We start from the raw sequence: 22,636 nt of genomic DNA on the forward strand, positions 1-22,636 counted from the left end.
CACTTATGACACAGCTAGGGAAACAATGTAATCCCATAGACGCCGTGTTTTCAGGTTTGGAAGGAGCTGTTTACCCATTCTATATGTGATATCTGTGCTTTCACAATCTCCAGGTATGATGATAGGGCCTTTTGTCAGTGAGAGGGGGGTATTTATGTATGACCCTATCTGACAGGATGTTGGCAATGTCGGTCATTTACAGTTTGCACTGACTCAGGACATATATGAGTGTGCATTGCTATTTATGACATAGCAGAAGGAAGCGTCATGGTTCTCTATGGACTCCTTCACAGATTATTTTGCCAGAACATGGATTGGATAATATTTGGAGTGCCCATTGTTTATTGATGATACTGATTGCAGATTTATTGTTCTTCTTTGCTTTTTCACTTTCTGTGAACACCTTAAGTACTTGTGGTACATAGTTTGATTATGACAGGGTTACAATATACTATATGTGTCTGTTTTTATATAACTGTGAGCACAAGGCAGGATTGGTGAATAGTGACAGGTTCCTGGGGTAAAACATGCAACTGCCAGATATGTGTGGCTCACTGCTGTACTCAGACATGGCCTAAGTGTGTGAGCATGCCCAGTATGACCTTTCAGTATGTTGTTGCCTGACATTTGCTTTGTTTATTCAAGTGTGTGAGCATGCCCAGTATGACCTTTCAGTGTGTTGCTGAATGAAATCCACTACAATTGTTGAAGTGTGTGAGCTCGCCCGGTATAAACATTTATACTATATGTGTGTGGAAAATCAAGTTGTATTTTTACTGCAGGGCTCACCTTTGTGTCATAAATCAACAGGGATCATGCTGTGCCTGCAGGGCTTCCATGAGACACTTTGCATAGACTTATCAACATTTTTACATACGGGGGGGACAGCTATTCTTTGTACATTTCTACCCGGGGGCACACCTGATGGTTACTGTGGGTGTACATAGGATGAGGGATTCACCTGACACGTATACACATTTGCTAGGCCTGCACTGCTATGTAAGGTACACCATTTCCATCTGTACTGTTGCTTATCGTACTGGCTTGAGGCATACTACTGTACTACAGATCTTAGTGTCCAATGTCACGTATATTAGATTGTGACTTCATAGCCTACCAAACCCACATCACACCGCCTGGCCTGCTGTTCTCTGTCTGCATAGGCCTGTGGGGGAGGTTACCCATATGCCTTTTTAGGGTCAGGATACAGCATTTCTTTGTGTTTGCATTAGTGTACACTTGTCCTGCTGTGTCTGCACCAGCAAAATGCTGTCATGGCTTAGTGGTTCAGTACTGTGACTATAGTGCACAGTATTCTGGGTTTGAGCCCTGTCACTGCTTTTTATTTTCATGCTGGGCAGACCAGACTGCTTAAGGAACAGTAAAGCAAATATGAGCATGTTTACCTGACTTTGCTCAACTTTGCCTGACTTTGCCAGACCTTGCCCAACATTGCTCAACGTTGCCCGACGTTGCGCTAGTTAGCGCGGGCAATTTTGTTTACATATACTAAATAGTGGTAAAAGCTGCTTAGCACTGCTTTATGTTGCTTAAAACATGGCAATCAAGCCTCAGGTGGTGCTACAGGGCTGCCTATGTCGGATGCACATAGTACACTCCCTATACATGTTTGAAAACAGGTAGTGTCAAGTTAGGCATCCCTTTTATTTTATGTGTGAGTCAGTGAGAGGTATCATTTCCAGGGTTCCTACTGAGCCAGTGTATGTGCTATGCGTTGCCTCTTTGCCAAGGCCAAGGCATACTGGGTATGCCTCCTTCTGCCTACTGGGGCACGCTCAGGTTGTTCCTTCTCCGAGTCACGCTTTGCCTGTGATGGTCTTGGCAATGGTGGGGGGGCTGTTTGGCCCTGCCCCATGCTGTTCCTGCTGCAGCTGTGTTCACAGGATCATATAGTGTAGCATGGCACATACCATGACAATTTGGGTACATGTAGTTGGTGAGTACTGCAAGACTCCACCAGATGTGTCCAGGCACCGGAACCGTGACATGAGCATCCCAAACACACGCTCGATTACATTTCATGTTTGTGCATGTGCCTCATTATGGAGTTCTTGTTTAGGTGTGTGTGCATTTCTGATGGGTGTCATCAGCCATGGCTCCAGTGTGTATCCAGCATCCCCCACTAGGTGATCATCAGGGATGTCCCCATTGGCAAATCTCTGGTACAGCTGCGTCAGATGCTAGATGTGGGAATCGTGGTAGCTTCTAGGGCAGCCAGCACACACATTCAGTATTATGCCCTGGGCATCACACATGACCTGGCAGTTGATGGAGGGGAAGCCCTTGCGGTTGATGTAGGCCCTACCCTGCTCACCAGCTGGTGTTTTGATGTGTATGTGCGTGCAGTCAATTGCACCCACTACCTCAGGGTATTCCGCTATTTGCTGGAAGAGACACATATTGCTGGCCAATGCCTCACGGGAATTGGGGAAATATACATGATCACCAACCTCTGCTGACATGGCACTCAGGAACTGGTGCAGTAGCCTGGATGCTGATGCCTGTGAAATCCCCATCATATCACCAGTTGGTCTCTGAAAGGTACCTGTTGCTAGTATTCGTAGGCCAACACATACCTTGGTTTCCACTGGGATGGCTCCCCTCTGTTGGTTCTGTGTGTAAGGCGTGGCCTGCACAGCTCAACAGTTTGCTGCAGAAGGTCTCTGTCCACTCTATAGTGCTCTACTATCTCTAGTTCATGTAGCCCCTGGTAGGTTACCCTGGGTCTGTACACTCTTCTCCGTCTACTCACTGTGGGTTGCTCAGCAGCATTCGTAATGGCACCACCCTCAGCATCTTGCACACGTTGGCTTATAATAGCAATAGCAGCCCCTAACATTTTTTTGTCTGAGTTAAGCTTTTTACGTTTTCACTCTTTGTATACTGCAGTGTTGCAGTGTTTTTGAGAAAAACATGGGGGAATGTTGTTTGCAGAGTTTTAAGTGCTGGGCTGGGCTAGGCTAGTGTACTTCATGTGTAATTGGCTGATTCTGATTTATTTCACCTGGCAGCTCTGCTAGTTCTCCTTGGTTAACTTCCTACTACTTCTTTGCCTTCCTTTTCCCTTTCTGTTTCCACAGGGGAAGTGCCGCACAAACAAGCACAAACACATGCACACGAGCGCACACGCACACATACAGGCTTACACAAGCTTAGACGGGTGCACACGCGCACACACAGGCTTACAGGCATGCACACACGCACACACGATGTAAGCACGTTTGCAAGAAATTTCAGATATATCCATGGCACAGCGGACACCTTCGATTTCTAGGTTTCAGCTAGGACAACTGTAGACATACCTTTTGCAATCCTGAGCAACTCATGTCAAACACAAGCTACTCTGCACCAATATGCTTACAGTCTTTCAGACATACCCCCTCATGATGTCAACTATCTTCTACTCTACTACTCCCCTACTCCTACACTTACACTCTAGGGACATGGCTCACATGCCAGGGAAATTTGGGATTCACTATCCTTATCCTCATTTGCATAGGATTGCCTAATAAAGCTTGGTTACATCTCTCAAACTGAGCTTCCCCCCTTAGCAACCACTACTCAGTAGCCATGTTGTCTTCAGCCTGCCATTCACCTGCATGGCAGAATAATTTTTTTATTAAGCATGCCTAGTTTTGGCTATTTTTTAATTATTTTCTGTTTTTTAAAGAACCGCACATTTGCACAGCGCTGTGCTATGCTTAAACATCGGAGATCGAGGGAAAAAAATTGATTTTTATTAATTTTCAACATATAAAAATGCCAATGGCCTTATATTTGGCCATTGGCATGCTTCCTCAACTGGATGCATCCTTTATTTGGAGCTGTCATAGCTCCATTTTACTATTTTCAGAATGGTACTCTGTTACCAATGGAGTACATGTCTGCAAATAACTCTACTCTTCCACGGGCAGGTTAGTATTTCCTGGATCACAGATTTACCTCATTTGCATAGCTTTCAGCAGCAAATGAGGTAATTTGCATATCATAATACTGTCCGTGCAAGAGTAGTTTTAGGAGCTCTCATGCACGCCCCTGCCGGCTATTGCTGAATCGCCCGGCAGACATATTGCCTGTCTGAAGTCTTACACTACTCTTAGACTCCATGCAAGCCTTCATGAATCTGGCCCATTGATTTTTCCTCATATTTTTGTCTTGTCCCTCATATTTTTTTTTCTGGTAATTCATTGAGGATTACAGTCAGTATCGGTAGACTTTAGAGTTTCATGCTTATTGTTCGGGCAAATTTTAGTTTATGTAAAACTTGTTCTAACAACTTTAGAAAGTAAATTACAGTCATATTTTTTATAGGTTCATAGGATGATACTAGGCTATTGGCCTGGAGGCCCTTATAAGCCTAGCCAAGAATTTCACCCATGTACCCTCAAAGTCAGCACCTGTTTCCTGTCCAGCAGGGACACAGGTACGATCCTAGGGGTGTATTTTTTGTTTCCCATTTAGTCATTCAGGTTCCTCTTAAAGAGGGCTAGATAGGTACACTGCTTAACATGGAGAGGGAGTCTATTCCACAGATGGGGAAGTCTTCGTGGCACAAATCTATACTGCCAACAAGTTCTATTATGTCACAGACCAGGTTTAGGCATTGCGTGTGGGTTGCCTAAGTGGATTTCGACTTATGGATATGCAGCAACTACATCAAGGCTGAGTCTGAGATGGCCTTGTATGGCAGACACAGGTCACCTCTGAGCAGTGTGTATGATACTGAGTAGAGGGACAGGGCTTTTAGCTTATCTGTATAGGACAGGTGTTTGAAATCCTGGATTTTCCTGGTCGGGAACCTCTGTGGTCTCCAGCTGCTGCATGTGCTTGGCAAGGTACATGCCGAATATATAGTAAGGGGGGTGTGGGGGGCAAAGCGTTTTACAGTATACAGATGCATTCTTACAAGTGCAATGAATAACTATTACCAACAAACCATTACAGAATCCCAGTATGTAACTCCAGGGTTGCTCTACAGTGAGGAATAGGCCATATATCATTTTCGACGAAATGAGTATCTGTGAAATGAAGTGTCAGTGAATTGGGTCTGCTGACTTGGTTGTCGGTGAAATGAACTGTCGACGAAATGAAGGTGACCCGTGTATATACAATATATATATATATATATATATATATATATATATATATATATATATATATTTGAGACAAATGGTTGCCTATAGGGTATTACTGTACTGCCAAACACTGCTAAACATTTATTAAAAGAAACAACAATAATAAGTACATTCTAACTTAATCCAGCCCCATTATAACTGTCAACATGATGTTTCTGGTTTGGGTGGGGGGGAAGGCACATCACAACTACTATGTTTTCTTTAAAGTTTAAAACTTTAATTTGCAGCACGTTTTAATGTAACAAACATTCAGTTGTATGTATGTACGTTTGCCTTATATGTAGACATGTCAGTTCTTTATACCTCTGAACTGTTCATCCAGACTTTCGCCGAAAGTTCATTTTTTTTACTTATATTTTTGGTCTGTCATAAAACTTGTGTTTTCCTGGCAAATCACAGAGATGAAGTCTCAAAATAGTGACATATATTTGAATTTCACACTTACCTTCAGAAAATGCATGTTAACAGAAATCCTGTTATTCTAGCAATTTTCTAAGTTTATAAGAGCAGCATTTAAAATATGTCCCTATTTTAGGCATTTGTCCCCTTCCCCCACTACTTTAGGCTTTGATCAGATTTCTTGCGCTAAGTGGTTAAGAGGTATGTAATTCTTAATATCCTTCCCAGACTTCAGTGTAGTGACAGGAATGCAGGTATGCTTATGGTACTTACACCAGTGCCTGTAACATTCAGGAACCTGAAGGCAAATGGATTTCATATTTTACACTTATACCCTTTATATAGTTATGAACTTGTGTTTTCTTCCATGCATTGATTTATTTATTTTTTTTCAAGCTGTCAGGAATGCTGTTATGTTTTATGCTGTAAGTACAATCATATCCCACAAATGACTTTCTGGTAAAAGCATTACAGTCAGCCAATAATGGGAAAACATTAGAAATTTGTACTTCCCCTTTTGTTCAATACAGTTATGGATAGCTGTGGATGACAAACAGCTTTCTGTGCTAAAAGTGTGACTTAACTCTGAACAGCACTCATATGTAGAAAGCATGTATTGGTGCACATAAAAGGCACCCACAACAGGTGTAACAGTGAATGTATTGCCATCTACATTGAACAGTTTCCAAAGGAATCCTAAAAATGTTGGACATATAATAAATATACTATAGTACCTTCCACACAGAAATGTTCCATAATAACAAACATATGACAAGTGCACTATAGCCATGTACATATCAAAAATAAATCTAAATGTGTTGCAGTACTACTGGTGTGACAACAGATAAGTGGACACGTTTTGGTATTAAGGAGCACCAGTATCTCCCCCATGTAGATATAATCCCGTATGTATGGAAGTATCTCAGAATACTAAATATGAGCTCCACGTTTGGGACATCATATTTAGCTTTCTAGATCCATACATCATTAATGGCCCCCATTATCATGAAATATTTCAGAATATTATCTCTGAAATGTATAGCATGTCAGGGACTGATAGTGCAAAGCACTGATATTTGAAGCATAAATTCTGAAGCATAGCTAACTTGCCCATATTTTCTCAGTGCATGGCTAGGGAGAGGCACATAGCACAAGGGAACTAAGTCTATTTTTAACCTGTATGTTTATTTTAGTGATCCCTACTGCAATTTGTGGACTGCAATGACTGTCCTAACTATGCATGCACACAGTCTGTGGATCCTCGCATTAGAGCTCCACCTGTATGAGGAGCATATATATATATATATATATATATATATATATATATATATATATATATATATATATATGGCATACATTTCAACCTCTTAGAGCCAGAAATCTGAACAAAACCATAATGAATGGGGGGACAAAGGCCCAAAAACAGGGACAATTTTTAAATATTGCTCTTACAAAGTTAGAAAGCTGATAGGATAAAATGTTTCGCATAAGCATGAATTTTATAAAGGATATGAAGTCTAAAACACATTTCTGTCATAATTTTCGGACTTCAGTACTCAGTAAATTGCTCGTTATTTGCCAGAAAAACTAAATTTTTGGTGAAACAGACCAAAAAATGTGACACAAAAATCTTGACATTCTGCGAAAAGCTGGACAGTTGAGAGGTATGATAGAAGGGAATGTAGCTTCAGAGAAGCAGATGTTTGACTTAAGTGGGTTACTTTAATGTTTCAGGGATGTGACTTGGTGACATTTAATGTACAACTCTGTGTGTTCTTTATTTTGTGTATAATTTTCTGTTTGAGTCTTGCACCATAGTACCCAAGTCATGGCTGAAAAAGGTCTGTTGGCCATTCCACTTAATGTTATCAAACTGAAATAAATAAATCATGTAAAGCACTGAAATGTTTTGGTGAAGCAGTCTCATTCCCCCTTTGGAATTATGCATAGGGCTCCAACAAACCCCATTAATATGTGCTGAATAGGATCTGGTGGAGACAAATGTTTTCAACTTAGGCATGGTGTAAGCACTCACTGTAGTGTGTTACTCCATGGCTAATTCCTTTTAGGGTATTACTAAAAATATGCATTGTCAGTATTACTATTATCATATATATTGTATTAAACATGGCCAGCTGTTACAGCAATCTTTTAATTATCAAAGAACTGTAGCAGTGTGTAAGACATATTTGGAATCTCACCTGCCTGTGTGAAAACCTTTGCATTATAACTCCCACATTTCATCACACCACTAACCCACCTTACCATACTACTCCATGTACATATCTCACCATCTCTCCTACACTTTTCAATATTACTAGACTCCAATATTTTCCACATAAAATGATACCTACTAAAGATAGCCACTATAACCCTCAGTTATTCAACAGTGAGCTTATCAAATCATTGAAATTACTTACCAACATTGCCTCTAAGCTACTGCTTAGTGGTGACATCCACCCAACCCTGGACCACTCTCAGATAACACCAACCCTCTTAGTCACTCTAGTCTCAACACCCCTGCACATCCAATTCTAAACAGAAAAAAAAATCAGACCTATTGCTAATGAACATTAATATTAGATATATAGCCAACAAATTAGACATCATCTATGCCACTTTAGCCACATAGTCCCCAGATATAGTAATAATCACTGAAACATGGCTAAAAACAGTTGCAAAAGATGATGAAATATTACCCCCAGGTTACTCCATACAACGAGTGGAAAGACTCAACAAAAGAGGAGGTGGAGTTGCTATCCTTTTTAAAGATCATCTCACTTTAATTTTCCTTGACTGTAAAACTCCACGACTCGACAGTGCAGAAATCATCTGGACCAGACTAACTATAAATTCAAGAAAAACACTTAATATAATTGGCTGCTATATCCCGCCTGGAAATAATACCCAAACTATAGAACATTTATTGCAATGGGCAAGTAGTACCCTTAATCAGGAGATATTCATATTGGGCAATTTTAATTTAGGCTGGCTTGCATGTGATACGGATCACCCCATCCATCACATAAACTTGCATGATTTTACACAAACTATTCAAGAACCTACCCAAATAGATAAAGCTAGTAAAAAACAATCAACCTTGGATTGGATATTAGTAAATAACTCATCTCACTCATTTTAATCAGGTTGCCTTCCTGATGGTCTGGGTGATCACATTCCCACATTTCTTATATGACAGCACATATTCCCACCAAAACCTACTATGTTTAAACAACTTAGAAATAAAACATAACTTTAATCTTGACAACTTCCTTGCTGACCTACAAAGGTGCAATTGGACTCCACTCAAATACCTTGACCTGGATGACGCAGTGAATCACTTTAATAAATCCTTTTTAGATGTATTAAATGCACATGCTCGTTAGAACCATCAGAGTAAAATCAAACTATGCCCCCTGGGTAAGCAGAGACACTAGGGACCTTCTAAAAACTAGAGATAAAGCATGGGAACCATGGCATAAGACTAACACAGTAGTTTTTAAACAACAGTGTCAGTAACTTAGAAATAAGGCAAAAAAACAAATAAAACAGGATAAAATAAATTTCTATCATAACATTCAAAACACATACCAAAAAAATCCTCAAAAATCTAGCCCTCTATAAACTCAATCCTTCACCCAGGAAAATCTACTACAGCAACCCCAAACATTCACAACAATTCTGATAGCATAGCTATCATTTTAACAAACATTTTACTGAATTTATAATTGCCCTTTTCAAGTAGCAAACTCCTACTCCTGATACCAAAGCAGCCGAGTCTACAACTAGCAGTGCCTTGTTCTCTTCCTCCTCAGTTCCTACAGCCATTATAAAAAAAAAAACTACTCCAGAAACTAAAACCTATGACACGCCGTAAATAACTTACCCAGTGAAAACCTCAAAGTTGCAGCTGAATCTATAGCCTTCCTAGCATCAATCCATATAAATAGATCCATTCTTGAAAACAAGGTTCCCCAGCTGTGGAAAATCTCCCATGTAATCCCTCTTCATAAAGGGGGACCTTCCACAGAACTGACAAACTATCATCCAATTGCTATTCTTTCACCTCTTTCTAAGCTACTCGAAAGGTGCATTCATCTCCAGGTCATTAAATTCTTACTAACAAATAACCTTCTCTCAAATACTCAGCATGGGTTTTGCCCGTCGCGTAGTACCACTACTGCTCTCTTATCCTTCACTAATACTGTAACAACTTTGTATCTGTCATCTTTCTAGACCTACAAAAGCTTTTTATATGGTCTTTCATTCCAAACTTATAGATGTACTAACAGAACTATCCTTCTTGCCATCTACCACAGCTTGGTTTAATAACTCTTTATCTGACCGTCAACATTCTGTTCTATGGTAGGGCGACCTATCTCCATGCCTTCCTTTATCATTGGTGTCCCCCAAGGATCTATCTTGGGCCCTCTCCTTTTCTCCCTCTTTACTAATAATCTACACACACAGCTACTCCACATGGTTCTATAATACAGTATGCAGATGATTCAACACTGATCTGTGCTGCCACTTCTCTATCAACTCTTCATTCTCAAACACAGGAATCTTTCACTTCTGTTGAAACATGGTTAGCCAATGCCCATCTAATCCTGAACCCAAACAAAACTAAATTATTACTCTTCCAACTAAACAAGACATCTATCTCATGCCCAGCATTTAACATAATAGCCAAAGACAATACTGTCATCTCCACAACAACCCATGCAAAGCTTCTTGGAGTGGAAATAAACAATAATCTAAAATTTGACATATATGTCTCCCTAAGAATAAAAAACTCCATAAGAAACTTGGAAGTCTATATAAGCACAAACGGTTCATGACCAAAACAGCCAAAATTACATTAGCACAAACCCATCTGTTCTCCACTCTACTATATGCCTCTCTAGCTTTAACTAATCTTACGAAAACTGACCTATCTAAGCTAGAAGCATGTTATAATAAAATTGCTAAGTTTGCATCTGACTGCTCATATAGAACACATCATTGTACAGCTTTAAAGATACTAGACGGGCTTGAACTTCCCAACATTATTCTTTATAACCAACTCTCTCTAACTCGCAAAATTGTAACATAACCAACCAGAACCCCTGCACTACAAAATTTCATCCTTTCTTACAGTTCCAGCAGACCAATTTGCTCTAACAATAAGAACATACTCACCATCTCCAAGGCCAACAACACTGCAGGAGAATCTTTATTTTGCAGCTATATATCCCGTATATGGACCTCCCCTTTCTAATTCCATTCTCTCAGTCTCATCCACTAAACACTTTAAGCCATCACTTAAAGCTTATCTAAAAAATAAGTTCCTATATTCCTGTACTAACCCCTCATGAATTCTCAGTATACCCCAACCATATCCAACTTCTTCCCCGGCCTCTCTTAACCTTATATCTTGATATAAGTCATACTTTATTACAAATAGTACTAGCTAAGTTCAAAGACTAGGTGTTGTTGTCATGATGTAACAAATTTATATTTTCTTATGTATACTGCATTGTGTTGACTTTATACTTATTGATTGTTGTTGTTTGTGCATTAAAATTTACTGTTACTCATGGAGCTTTTCTCCCTGTGCCTCTGCTGAAAAAGGACCTGTGTCCAGTGTCCAGTCAGACTTTCCTGGTAAACAAATGTTAAATAAATAAATAACTACAATCATGCTGAAATTTGAATGACACAGTGTAATGTCTTAGACCTTCTCTTATTATCTGCACATATTAGTCATTTTGTAATACTCAACACATAACCTCTTCATTCATTTTTCTAGTTTGCCTACTATATTTAAGACTTTTGAGTTTATACTGTTAAGTTCATCTGCAAGGGATGACCATTATTTCAGGCACTTTGCATCTCTCACCATCTCAAGAACAAACACACAGATGACCTAAACAGACCCTAAGGGAACCCTCGAATACTATTTTAACAAATGATAATTGTCAGCCATTTTGTTCTAGGTGCACTCAGCAGGTCCAAGTCCCACCTTCTGAGAGAGTAGAGAATGCTAACTTACGAAGCTACCACTATCCTCAGCAGTGCTCTCAATCATGTAATAAAGTCTATTGTGATGCATTTACTACTATTCTTCTTCTTTTTCTGATAGCCAGTCAGTCCTTAGGATAGCATCAATTATCTGCTCATTGCTGATGCAAAAAAAGATGCAAAAAGCAAGTGGTATAAATCTGACGTCAAAATTAGAATACGCACTCATCCCATATACTCTCTGCACTACAACTATCTCATTCAAACAGCAGCTAAATAATTACAATCTATTGATTTATTTTACGAGTTTCTGTAGTTACATCCTACTGATGCCTCGTGCCTGTACATATCTGCTGTAATCATTTCAAAACCATGCTTTATATAAGCTATTGAAAAATGTAATCTTTAGTTTCCACAATGGGCAACACAACTGTATTGATATCCGACCTCTTTCTAATGCTGCTAAATGGATATTAATTGTTGTTTACATGCTATTTAATTGTTAAAATGTTCAAATTTCTCTAAATACCTCAAAAACCAAGTAACACAGACAGACAGACAGACATATAGAACTGCTTAGCCTCACATGAAATCTCACAGAAGGATAAATAAAATGCTGCTGGTATTATACATGGTATTGCAAGTCATTTATAAACTATTACAAAGTTAGTATTTAATTTAAGATGTTTATTATGACTTATAAAATCTAGTTTAAGACCTAAAATCTAAAGAATACTGCAACTGTAAAGATTTGTTTGTGCTGAACAGTTTGCCATTTACCTTTCTTTAGTAACAGTTGATATGTGTACTTCTTTGAAATGTGAGGACATAACATGATTTTTTTTTTTCAAAAAGCCCAAATTGCAATCATTAGAAGTTTGAGTACAAACCTTCAGAGAATCTTTGGAGTGAAGGAGCTAAGATGTGGTCAGATTCCAAAGCAACCACAACAGCATAGCAGACAGTTTCTGCCATAGATCTTACAATCCCCAACAGAACCAAGATGCTATCCTCCAAAAAAGGAAGCCAATCTGGTGGTCCCCTGCCATAAATAAATTCTACAACAGAAGGAAGAAGCTGTTGCAAAAAAGAGTAAAATCCCATAATTGCAGGAACTCCCTGGTCAGCCTCAGTAAGAAGATGAGATCCCTCCTAAAACCCTCCAAAGCTAGTTACAAAAATAAAATCACCATTGATTCTAAAGACAACCACAAAGCATTCTACAGCTATGTCAAGAATCTCAATGGTAACACTCAGATATGCTCTGAGCTACAGCACAATGGCACTAGATATACAGAACCAACTGATATAGCCAACATCCTGCAAAGCCCCTGTAATCACGGCTGCACAGGTAAAGACTGCGCTCTCCAAAGCAAAGAACACAGCATCCATGGGACCTGACAACATCCCAGGCTGCGTTCTGCACAAACTACAGACTGAACTGGCACTCCACCTAAGTACCATGTTCAATCATAGCCTCACTTCAAGCTTTGTGCCTACTGAATGGCACACAGTGACAGTTATCCCACTCCACAAAGGGGGCACCATGACGAACCCTGGGAACTACCGCCCCATTAGCCTGATGAGCCTGGTCTGCACGGCCATGGAACGTATCATCTTGGAGCTTGTCAACAAGGACATAGGTAACCTCCAAGCTCTGGACCCCACTCAGTTTGGGTTTGTAAAATGTAGGTCCTGTCCCCTAAATCTGATTGACTTCTTTGAAGCAGTCACCAGAGCCATGTTCAAGGGTAAGTTGGTGCACACATCCTATCTTGACCTCGCCAAGGCTTTCAACACCATCCCCCACTTTGGAATTATAGATAAACTCACTAGACTGGGCCTAAAATCCTTATCATAATATGGGTGGCCAACTGGCTCACTGACAAAACCCACACAGTGAAAGTATCTGACTCCAAATCCAACTTTAGACCAGTGACAAGTGGACTACCACAGGGCTTAGTTCGGGGTCCTCTCCTGTTTGGCATCTACTTCTCAGAAGTCCAGGCTCATACAGCAGGACTTTGGCTAACAAAGTTCACAGATGGCTGTAAACTAGGTGCCACAATAGAATCACCTAATGATGTGGACATTCTACAAAGGGGCCTCACTGAGACTGATGCTTGGTGTCAAAGTCATGGCCTCAACCTCAATGCCAAGAAGTGCATTGTCATGCCCTTTGGCAAAAACACTGGACCCATGAACTACCACATAGTCAGTAGCCTACTAAACACTGAAAGTGTGATAAGAGACCTTGGGACACAGGTGGACAGTAGTCTCTCCTTTGATAATCACATCGCCACAGTAGTCAGGAAATCCTTCTACGTGACATACCTCATCACAAAGGGGTTCACCTCCAGGAAAAAAAGAGGTCATTGTTCCTCTCTACTCATCCCTCATCAGACCCATTATAGAGTACAATGCCCTGTTTGGCACGTACCTCACGAGACATCTACAACAACTAGAAAGGCCACATAAATGCCTCACTAAGAGGATTAGCAGCCTCAAACAGATGTCATACCCAGACAGTCTCAAAAAACTCTAGCTGTACTCCATCACTTATTGCCTAGTCAGAACTGACCTCTGCCTAATACTAAAGCCATGCCAAACCCAGATCTGTTGGACATGCTACACTTAAAGAAAACCCAATCCCTCTGAACCACATGCTACAGGAACCTAAACCTTGCCATCACAATAAACAGAACATGCTGGAGGAATAGATTCCTGTCCCAGGGACTTCACAGGCTCTCGAACAGACTACCCATTCATGTCAAGCAAAGCTCCTCATTAGCCCTCTTTAAGAAAAAGCTCGACAACTGGATGGGAAATAGGAAATTCACCCCAGGGATCACTTTTGTGGCTCTGCTACACAGGGGCACAGGAAAATAACTTTCTTGGGTGGCAAAAGCCAGGGAACATTTTTGGCTAGGCTTATATAGGCCCCAGGGCTGATAGCCTAGTACCTACCTATATGCCTTAAGCACAAAAAAAAAAAAATAATAAAAGACGTATCACTTTAATGGAGCAAATGTCTTAATTACATTATGGTTTCTCCTTTACATCATCATGTGCTAATTTTCAATGTAAGGTTTAACACTTGCAAGAATTAGTTGGCAAAGTGTATTTGAAGGAAGTAAGAAACTACTAGTGATATATTTACCATTGAAATACATTGGTTTATACATTAGTACAGGCAGTGAAGCATTGTGGGTTCAGTCTTTCACTATGTCATAGCAGGGATTTTCAAGTCTGAGAATAAAATTCAGTGGTCCATCCATGTCCACAAAACAGAGTGCATAAACAAAATATGTTTTGCATTGAAAACTTCATACATTGCTTTAGTATATGGTGAGGGAGGTTATATGCAGCTTCAAATATTTTTTTCTTAGTCTTGAATCAAAACATGACCAGTGCCACTGGTGACATATGGTTGGAGCTGACAGTCACAAAACTTGCCATCATTATAGTGTCACCTCTTTATGAACCAGAGCTGGTAGTTACCAGAACTTGCAGTCATTATCCTGCCACATGTATGTGAGTCCTGCACTGCATATATCACTAGTGAAACTTTGTCATCCATGCAGAACTATGCCACACACAGACACACACCAAAGTCAAACTGTCAGATACACTCCAGATCATGGTTTTGTTTCTGGCAATTGACAGATGGTTTAAGATTGCAAGCTGTAGCCCCTGTGTTACAGGGCTTAATTTCCTTGGTCCATGTTTGCCTACTGTATGACTTTGAGAAAATCACTAAGACAGACATTGCTCCTGGTTGCCCCTGAAAAGGAATTGTGTGTCCAATGTTCCTTCCTGGTTAAGAAATATTATTATGATTAGTATTATTATTATCATTATTATTAATCTATTATTATTATTACTATGTATTATAAACTAGAAGTTAAAAGTTCTTATACTACTCTATTGTACATGCACATGGTATTCATAGGATCATAGTTTTGTAGGGTCTATATATCATACCCAGTATTGTTGTGAGATTAACAGTGTCCCCATTAATTATGTTTCCCCACATCTAAAGGGTGAAATTTTGTGAGCACTCATCCAGTCATCCATACTATTTTTAAATGTTGTTAGTGAAATCCTCCAAGTGATAACATGGACAAGCTGTGCAAGGCAGAACGATGTTTTAGCCACAACATGAATGTGATGGTCAAAAAGCATTTCTTATCGACACAGGTACCCATGTCCCTGTTGACGTAGTCAGACAATGTAATGTTATCTCTGTTGTATGCAGTGGTGATGCTAGATTTGCCAAATGAAATGATGCTGCATTTCTTGGCATTGAGGGTAAGCTCATGACTCACACAATAAATGCTGTTTCGGTCCAGTGCTTGATGGAGAACTTGAGAATCAGAATGGGAATTGATAACAGTCCCAAGTGTGCAGTCATCAGAAAACTTGGTTAGCTATACTTTTTGGTTATCGACTTTCATGCCAGAGAAGTATAAGCCAAACAGAAGGAGGTCCATGATGTAGTCATGAGGGTACCAGTGGTGGTGATTTATTTTTTCTGCCTAGAGCAAACAGCATGGATCTTAATATTATGGGTCTTATCAGATAGCCAGTTATCTATCTAGTGAATTATTATATACAAGGTCAACTATATAATTGTTTATTAGTTCAACCAAAATATATTCCACAGTCCTGCAAATAATAATAGTGAGATTAATAGGCCAATAAGTTCCAGGATCAGCAGAGGACCACCTTTATGCAAAGGCACAACAGATGCTGTTCTCTACATCTTAGGAATGTAACCAATGGATAGTGTCACACTGAAGAGTTCGTGGAGGGGTTTTACTAGCTGGGACTTAACAATTCTCAGCAGAAATTGGGATATTTTCTAGCCCCTGGAATCTGGCATTTTAATTCTGGAAAGTGCAAAATGGACTTATTTCGGAATGATTTTGGAAGGAAGGGAATGGAAGGATAGGGGAATACAAAAGAGAGAGTTGATGGTGTGATATTAGAAAATAATTTGTCTGCAAGAATATCAGCAATGATTTCAGGGTCATAGAAGGCAATACCATTAAGATTAAGTTCCGAACAGAATTACTGGTTACTTCTAACTTTTCTATTATAGATGAAGATGGCCTTACAGTTGCCTTTCATATTAGCTGCAAGCCTAGGTTCATAGTCAGCAAGGTTGATAGTCAATCTTACATTTCATAATGATAAGCTTGACAGACTTACCAGTTTTAAAATATATTTATAATGATGAAATAAAGATATTTTATAGATAAACAGGAACTTTTTCTTATTATTTTTCTTACAGAGTTAATTTATACAGGAATTCACCATACAGCTACAGTTTTAATTTGGCAATGTGGTTATCTTGAATGGGGACGGATGTCTCAATACATCTATGCAAGAAGGAGTAAGACTTAGTTGAGAAAGCGATAGCCACAGCTACAATATTTTCTGGGAACTATAATATTTGTGCTTAACAATAACCTTAGAGAATAGTAAGAAATTGGTTTTGGAGTAGCCCTTTAATGTACAGGAGTAAGATTTTCAGGAGAAGATCTCTGTGAAATGGACAGGTGTAACTAGGGAGAGGATAGCAGGTGGAGTGATGTCACTGGGAGAAATTATTGCAAAGAAGAGATCTGGAAATTTAACAGCTCAAAGTTCATAAGTTTATGTGTGAATGGTTGAAGTTATCATTACGGAAGGTATTTGTTGTGCTGATTTTTCTTTCTTTTATTTAATTATTTATTTTTATTTTATTTAATTTGTTGACTGGGTAGGACAGATGGCCTGGATGCTCAGAGACGGTCATAGATGAGGTTTGCAATGAATATAATATAATAAATTGTACTTCAGTTTCAGATTTGTATCATATGGAACTTGGTGAGGAACAATGAGCCTATAAATAAGTATAGATACACCCCTTGTATTGCAAATTTATCTGAAAGCATGAGACGCATTGTAACTTGGAAAGGGAGGGGAGATACTATCACTACATCAGAACCAGGTTTCTGTAATTATACAAATGCTGATGCCTTCAAGGGTAAGGAATAATTCAAGTTCAGACAAGTTCTTGTTTAGGCTTCTAACATTCAGCAGTGCTACCTCGAAATTATCTAGATTAGAATTTCCTATGTTGGAATCTCCATCAGATGAACTCTTCTTGAAGATGGCACTACAATTGATGACAAACATTGTAATCAGTAATAAAGTTGGAGTAGTGAAAGGTACTGGAAAACTTTGAGAGAGTTGGGCAGAGAGTTTATGTTGATCATTTCACCCCCTGCATTGCAATATATTGAATTGTGGGAACCCCTAACCCAAGATGACATCATCCCAGGAGGAAGGGTTGGTATGCAGTTCACTGTGGCTAGAGCAGAAAGCTCCTACCATTCTGCTCTCACTATACCCATTTTTAAAAAAACAGGACTACTACCCTCTGGCATCAAAAATTTTTCAGTAAATGTCTTGTAGTCTGCTGCGAGATGCTCTGGGCTATAGGGTTACTTGTATGCTACACTAAGCAAGCAATAATGCCCTCCAGGGTGCATGTTAATGTGTAATTAATGACCACTCAGGGGTGTTGTGAGGCCCGATGCATTATTGCACTTAGACAATAGGCTTTCTATAAAATTGTTGTGTTTTACTTACGTATGCATTTATTTAAGTACTATTTTATTTTTTTAATATATTTTTGATGTAAAATAGTTCTTCTGTCTAATTTTTCAGACTTGCTGTAGTCCATGTTAATGGTGTTGGAGGAAGCATTTTACATCAAATGTATATAAAAAATAATAATAGTGCTTAAAAAAATAATAAGCAAGTGAAACACAACAATTTTATATACAGCACATTCTATTTCCCATACACAAGTATACAGTCTCTTCTGCTTTCACACACATACATATACACACCGTCTCCTCTTCTTTCATACAAACATTGATTCACACAAGGTGGGGCACAACATGGAGGACACGTTTAATGATGCTCTTATAAACTTAAAAGTTGATAGAATAATAGGCTTTACCTTTACAACAGCACACATTTTCTGAAGGTTATGAAGTCTGAAACTGAAATGCTTGACAATATTTGGAGACTACAACCCTCTGTGATTTGCCAGAAAACCACATTTTATGAGGAACAGATACAAAAATATAAGGCAAAAATCTGGACAGCTGAGAGGTATGACTGAGTAAAAACACACTGGTTCCACACGGCTGAATAAATATCAGAAAATAATTTATTCCAAGGAAAAACAAGTGAGCGCTTTCATGGATATCATCCGCTTCATCAGACTAGAATGAGAAATAGCATAAAAAACTTGCCTTGAGAGATATGCTCTGGATCTCTCTCTGTCTCACACACACACACACACACACACACACACACACACACACACACACACACACACACACACACACACACACACACAAACACACACACACACACACAAACACACACACACACGCACGCACACACACACATACACACGCACACACACATACATCACACACACAGTCTCTTTGCTCTCAAACACACATTCACACACCCAAGATCACTCTCACTATCTCTCGATCTCTCTCTCTCTCTCACACACAGTCTCCTCTGCTTCCATACATGCATTCAGTCACATTACTCTCACTTTTTCTCGCTCATACACACACACACACACACACACACACACACACACACACACACACACACACACACACACACACAATCTCTCTGGTTTCATGCACGCATTCACACACATGCAGACAAACATAAACACACACTTTTCTGTTTCCCTCGCTCAATCACTCTCTCTCTCTTATTCTCATACACACATACACTCTCACACACGTGCTTTATTTTATTTTTTATTTTTTTATTTTACACTTTCTAAACGGCAAAAGCTCTGCTTACCGTGTGTAAAATAATTGTGGCCATTCAGTTTTCTCAGTCTGAGCTCCACGGTGGCTTGATATGCTGTCATGAAGTGGCAGACATGTTCTTCTCAGAGGGCATTACTTGTTACATTAATACCCTGCTGGAGAATGCTTGTTCTCCAGTCAGGGTACTGATGAAAAAGTAAGCCCATTGTCTAAATGATGTTTAGTGAATGAAACTTTTATCTTAATTACATTACTAACTTTTTGCAATAAAAACATCATGTATAAACACTTCTGTATTGCACATGCTATTTTGTAATATATAGTCTTGATTTTCATATGATCTATAATTCATGTAATTATTGTGTTTTCATGTGTTCTTTCAGGGAAAATGACAAAGATTATGGCTGAAAAGTATAAACTATCTTGTCTATCTGAATAACAAATAAATAAAATAAAATAAATAGAAACAAATTATAATTAAAATAAGCTTTCTACCCATCAAAGACCACTCTGTGAATGAAATTCCATAACAGTGGCATACAAAGAGTGATTGGCCTCTAGCATCCTGATCTCACTATGCCATTCTGTAAAATCCAACCTAGTCCCTTGGGATGACATCATTTTTTTGCGCGGGAGGCATGAGGGCATGGTTATCCAATTCTATACATCACAGTGCCTTTTGTATTGAACTGAATTGGAACTTAGCATGCCCAGAATTTAGTGCCAAAACTGCCTGGGTACTCAGCTTGTTCACCAAGACTGGCCAGACTTTGTATGCAGCAGGTCCGTCTATATTTCACACTTGGTATTGCAGTCAGGGAACCTGCTTGCAATACCAAGTTTGACATAGGTGGAGCTGTAAGGCCATGAGGCTGTCACTTGCTAAACCTGCACCTGTAGTGTGGAATTGAGAATATAAGCATATTGACCAGCATAGTCATCATGCCTGCATTCATCCATCCAAGAAGATATACAGGGATGTGGAACCTCCAGCTCAATAGAGAATTCAGTCTATTTTTGAAATGCTACAGTGAGCTATTCCTTGAGGAGTTTGGGGATGGTTCCCACTGTACACAACCATGCACACTTTCACATCTCCTGAAGTATTCAGTATAGCTCTAACTGTATGTGAAATGGGTACTGATGACAGTCTTTCTTATTACCAGATGCTACCTAGTTTGGCATAAAGGTGATACTTATGCCTCAACATGTAGCCTATTTACCTCAATGGGATTTGTGACTATTCAGGTTTGGGCATTGTTAAGCCTCACTAATTACCATTGCCTAATCATTTAGGAGATGCAGGTCCACAGTTGTCCACATACATAAAGATGTACAATAATGTACAATAGTACTTATTGTTAATAGCCAAATTAAGGAAAGCTGCACATTTTTTGTATACCCATAATAGCAGACATATGCAGAATCATATTAATGAGATTTAAATGCAGCAGTATAGCACAATTAGGTACTGTGCATCATAACGTCATGAAGCACATCACTTGCAGATCACATAGGAGCACACAATATGAAATGATGCAGTATACAGTATTATCAACAAGGAAGCTGTGCATCATAATGCATAATGGTAACTGTCTGCAATGCCATCAGATTGTGACATATCTGATATGCTTGATTTTGTGAAGGTGCCCATGCACACAACGTGGCATGTACAATGCTATACAATGCTTTATAACTACCTTGATAATGTCAGTATGTGCTAGAGATGCTCAATAATACCCAGCATGTGTGCAACTCACATGACTGAGAGATTGCATAACCATTTGCAGAACATTTATTCATCAGGTATGCAAGCAGGCACCTTCTATGTCATATGCAGGACAATGTTACAGAAAGCAGAGGTTGGGCACTGGCATGGAGTAAAATGAAAGTTGGGGTCTTTGTTGGCTTCTTATTTTCTTTTTATCAAATATTGTTTGGCTGTGTTTTCTTGCCTGGAAATCTCTCCAGAATAGATACATGGATAAATATTTGTCATAGACTTCCAGACAGATGCTTATCAAGCACACTGGTAAATAATGCTGGCACAAGTAGTACAGTCTAAGGAGATAGGATCCAAACCACCTACAATCCATAATGTAGAAAGAACAAGTGCATCCCATATAACCACCAGGTCATCATTTATGTGTATAGCAGCATATATGTGCAGCAGTGTTGCCCCCGCATACTGAGCACATATCCTTTTGTAATGCTACGTTGTTCCAAATTCTTCCAGATGATAAGCAAATGTGAGAGGTGATTCACTTGTCAATGTACGTAGCTGCAGTATGACACATGTAGCATGTTAAGGGTATCAAGGATTGCACATCTGTTCCAGCATATTAATGTGTATTAAGTATCTACTGTGTCAGGGCAACCTTGATCACTGTTAACATGTCAATTACCATGCACTAAAACTAAGTGCAAAAAAATGCATAATCTTATCCTTCAACAAGCATGACTCCCCTTGTAACAATCACACTGACAACATACCCCTGATTATTGAGTCTGTATGTCAAATGGACTGTCCTTTGATCACCACGTATTCACTTTTGTGAGGAAGTACTTTTTATTGCACAGCTTATATCTGAAAGTATGATGGACAGGTCCAGGGATGTAATCATTCCACTGTATTCATCACTCATTTTCCTGATCATTGAGTATAATACCCCTTTTTGGTATGCACTTATCCAAACACACTGATCACAAGTGGAATAGCCACAATGTTTTCTCATTAAGAAAATCAAAGGCCTAAATCATAAAAATGATATATGCAGTCTCAAAATGTTGTCTATCTTTTTAGTATACTACATACTACTGAGAGGCAAACTGACTCATGTATAGAGCTTCAGCAGACTCTATCTTGTGAGACATATTACATATTCACAAGCATAATAATGGTATAAATACTTGCTCTGCAATATAAATAGAACATGGTAAAGGGATAGCTATGTCCCACAGACTATTCAATTTCTATGGGATGATCTACTATTCCATATAATGCAAAGTACTTCTGTTACCCTTGGCCTTTATGAGTAGTTGCAACATGTAAATGTTGTAACATGTCTTTAATCTACCTGCCTCTGTGTTATTTGTACACAAAACATAAGGACTGAAAACTAAAACTACCCTGGGAATGTAAAGCTTAACTTCTTAAAATGTTCACAGATCAATAGCCTAGTAAATACCTATGAATCTACATGTATGCATGTA

This window comes from Protopterus annectens, chromosome 1.part2 (assembly GCF_019279795.1).
Source record: "Protopterus annectens isolate FY-2018-M chromosome 1.part2, PAN1.0, whole genome shotgun sequence".
Lineage (NCBI taxonomy): Eukaryota > Metazoa > Chordata > Ceratodontiformes > Protopteridae > Protopterus > Protopterus annectens.